Source organism: Neophocaena asiaeorientalis, unplaced genomic scaffold, assembly GCF_003031525.2.
Source record: "Neophocaena asiaeorientalis asiaeorientalis breed wild unplaced genomic scaffold, Neophocaena_asiaeorientalis_V1.1 scaffold81, whole genome shotgun sequence".
NCBI lineage: Eukaryota > Metazoa > Chordata > Mammalia > Artiodactyla > Phocoenidae > Neophocaena > Neophocaena asiaeorientalis.
In genome coordinates, this window is record NW_020171990.1 from 1,019,847 (window position 1) to 1,024,437 (window position 4,591).

Here is a 4,591-nt window from a genome sequence, read left to right on the forward strand (position 1 = left end):
CTAAAATGAGTGGGCAAATATAAGGAACAACAGGATACTTGCAGTCTCAAAATATCTCCCCTCAAACAAATCTTTATTAATTTTAAATGAATAAACAATAATTTTACAGTAGAGAAAATTTGCCACATAAAACCTTTGGTAAATATAGACATGGTTGAATAATAACTGCACATTAAGATAAATTCAATCTTAACTTTTTAAAAAAGGATTTTCTATGCTTAATTAAGATCTGGATGACATTTTTATCCTGTTATTTTAGGTAATAAATTTTCTGCATGAATATGGAAACATCTGCTCAATCAGCAAAAATAGAATATATATACACACATAAAAATCATGATATTCAATAGACATATGTTTCTGCAAAATGTGTATCATAAACAATGGAAAAAGAGACTATGAAATGAATAGTGAATGACAAAATAACAATTATGGAGTTATTATAAAATTAAGAAGGAAAACATAATAATCCCAAAGAATATCTTGGATAGTGATATATATGTGCATGTTTGTGGGTGTTTAGATTAGAAAATTTAGTATATTTTTCTCCCCTGAGAAGATATATCTTGTGACAAGAGATACAGAAAATGAATGGAGTAGGGTTGAATAGATTGAAGTTTTCCAGAGTGTTGAGAGAAGTTAGAGTTTATAACACATGTAAAAATGTCTGCTTTAGCATAAAGAAAGCATGTTCTTCCTGGCATGGAGGATAAAGAAGAGATTAATAGATAAAGATAGGGTGTGAGTGGAAAGAAAGTGGTAGTAAAAAACCACAGAGGAAATATCTAGGTTATATCATATGTGCATTGCACATTTCACACTACAGTGCTGTCGTCAGAAGATTGAAGACTACGGAAAATATTTAACAAAATATTTCCATTAAATATGGTAAATACTTAGGTTTGAAAAAACTGAAGTTCTGATGGTAAAGCTTTAGTTATTAGCTCTCTGTTCCATTTCCTCAATCTGAATACATCATCTGTAAATACCATCAATCTCAAGGCAGAAATGTCTATTTTGTGTACAAATATTTGCTGAGTTTCTGGCACAGTTCTTGATACAAAGTGGGAACTCAGTTTGCATGAAAAACTGACTAAATCACAAAAGGTAAATTAAGGTGTTACTGCAGGTTGAGAAGTAAAAGTTTTGATTAGAATGTACCCTAAAATCTTACTGCTTTTGGAATGGAGTCTGAAGACGCACCGTGACCACCCAAATTCAGAAAGGATCATATGATTTTTCTCTCCTATAATGATGACAAGCTATCATCTCATACAATTACCTACTCTCACTTCACCATGATTATGGCCTTTATTTCCTTGATCCCTTCATATTATTTCATCTTGTTAATTTCTTTGTTCACGATATTATATTCTGTTGCATGTTATTAATACATATAATCATTAAGTTATAATTTATAATCTTAAAATTGTATTTATCCTTTCTTTGTTTTGATAACTCCTGTTTTCACTAGACAGGACTACATAATGTTTTTTCATTATTTCAATTTTAAGCTTATAAAACAGCAATATGAATAAAAATGGAAAATGACAAAAGCAGTATGCCTCTAGAAAATCAGGACTACAGTCATTTTCCTGAAAATAATTCCAAGACATAACTTCAGGTCGATATATTTATATTTACTCCTATGAAACTTAGTTTTGTTTATTTTTGTATGTTTATGGCAGGCCAATTATCTTAAAAATATTTATTGCACAATAAATATTTTCTTCACTGATTTGATACCACTTTTTATCATATACTAAACCAGGCTTTTCATTTTGGGTGAATTTATGGATTCTACATATTTCCATTCAGGGGCTTTTTCTTTTCCTCTATATTTCCTCAATATTAGCTAAAAATAATTGTAGCCTTATAAGAAATTCTTATAACTATAGGGTCAAACGTTTATTAAATTAGAATTTTACATAATTTTAGTGAAATTGTGAACAAGCCTCATAATATCTAATTGGTATCTTAATCGATATGTCACTAAAGACACAGAATAATCCTGGGAGAACATTTTTTTTCACTGACTTTTTTTCTTAGAATTATTTTTTAGTGCCATTTAATATTTTCTAATAAAATTTTCAGTTATTTATGTGATAGGTACATACTCTTCTCTTTTTTCTCTTGCATAGCTTTTATTTCTATTTATAATGAAATATTGTCTTCCTTGCAATTTGTTTTTCCACAGTATATGGGAAAACTAATACACTATTGTCCCATAATTTTGTAGTTGGTCATCTTAGAGATAATCTTATTGACTGGATTTTCAAATTATTCTCTATAATTTTCCAGGTATATAATTTTATTAACTGAAAATTTTACATTCATTTATATAAAGAATTTTAACTGAATAATTGAAGAAGAATTTCAGTTGAATAATAATTTCAACTGAATAATAACATGTTTTTTTAAGTAAATACTTTCACAAAGTACCAGAAAAACATTTCATATTGACAAAATAAAGTATTATATTTGGCCAGAATGAAAGCTTCAAAGATAGCCTTCAATCATCTATGAATAGAGTGTAGATGATTAAAGCATTTTAATATTTCAAAGAAAAGGCATATACTTTATATTTCTTATGAGTATCTTTTAATAAAAGATTTCACAACATTTTTTACTAGCACTTGTTTCAAAGTAAAACATTTGTACCCATACACTGACATCTGGTGGATATTCAGTTTATGATCTGGTGGCTATTCAGTGTAGTACTTCTAATGTAACGTGAGGAGAAGTAAATAAAATGTACCATAAGAACAAAGTTCTAGCTAAATTTATAAAGAGGGTAAACATTTATTTTGATTTTATATTTATGAGAATATAAGAAAAATGTAAAAGGTTTTGTTAGATTCTTAGTATACTTATTCCTATTGTGTTTTCAGGGTGTAGCATGTATAGAAAATTATTTATAACTCATCATATCCTAGTGTCTAATATCTTGTTTTGCATGCTGCAGATGCTTTGCACTTATATTATTCACATAAACATTATCCTGTATCTCGAGACAGTTAAAATTGTTACTGGGTTAAAACTCCTTCAGGTAGAAGAACTGTCTGAAAAAAATGGAGATGCTACACATTTAGCAACGTTTTATTAAATTAAGGAAATCTCAAGAGGTGGGAATAAAATGCACAATGGAGTGTTATTAAAGTACAATATTCCAGAAGCAAGGGTATTTTTTTTTTTTTTTTTTTTTTTTTTGGGTCATTTTTTAACCATGGCTCACAGGCCCAGCCGCTCCATGGCATGTGGGATCTTCCTGGAACTGGGCACAAACCAGTGTCCCCTGCATCGGCAGGCGGACTCTCAACCACTGCGCCACCAGGGAAGCCCAAGGTTATTTTTTAAATGTTGAAAAAGTAGACTATATAAAGCAAAGCACTTCATCTGTGGATGGCTAGACATGTTTCATGAAGATCCCAAGTAGGTCTAAAAGCCCAACTAGTAGCTGTTGAAACTAATAGCTTAAAACTGTTGTGCAACTCAATTCTGGCCCTGTGGCATAGCAAGTGTTAATTAGGACCAAGACTGGTATCATAAACTCAGGGTTTAATTGTATCTTTTAATTATAATAATCCAGATCCTTAAATGCTAAATTACCCCTCCCATCCTATGAAAGAAAAATCCTGAGGTTTTAGGCACCTACAACCTTAAAATTTCACATTCCTTATAGACAATATATTCTACTGTATATAAGAGCCACATCTTCTTTATCCATTCATCGGTTGATGGACATTTAGGTTGCTTCCAAGTCCTGGTTATTGTAAATAATACTACAATGAACATTTTTATGCATGACCTTCTTTGAATTATGGCTTTCTCAGGGTATATGCCCAGCAGTGGGATTGCTGGGTCATATGGTAGTTCTATTTTAGATTTTTAAGGAACTTCCATACTGTTCTCCATAGTGGTTGTATCAATTTACATTTCCACCAACAGTGCAAGAATGTTCCCTTTTCTCTACACCCTCTCCAATATTTATTGTTTCTAGATTTTTTGAGGATGTGAAGTTGTGAAGTGATACTTCATTGTGGATTTGATTTTCATTTCTCTAATGATTAGTGATGCTGAGCATCTTTCCATGTGTTTGTTGGCAATCTGTATATCTTCTTTGGAGAAACGTCAATTTAGATCTTCCATCCATTTTTAGATTCTGTTGTTTGTTTTTTTGATATTGAGCTATATGAGCTGCTTGCATATAAAGGAGATTAATCCTTTTTTAGTTGCTTCATTTGCAAATATTTTCTCCCATGCTGAGGGTTGTCTTTTTGTGTTGTTTATGGTTTCCTTTACTGTACAAAAGATTTTAAGTTTCATTAGGTCCTATTTGTTTATTTGTGTTTTTATTTCCATTTCTCTATGAGGTGTGCCAAAAAGGATCTTTCTGTGATTTATGTGAAAGTGTGCTCTTCCTATGTATTCCTCTAAGAGTTTTATAGTGTCTGGCCTTACATTTAGGTCTTTAATCCATTTTGAGTTTATTTTTGTGTATGGTGTTAGGAAGTGTTCTAATATCATTCTTTTACATGTAGCTGTACAATTCTCCCAGCACCACTTATTGAAAAGGCTGTTGTTTCTCCAT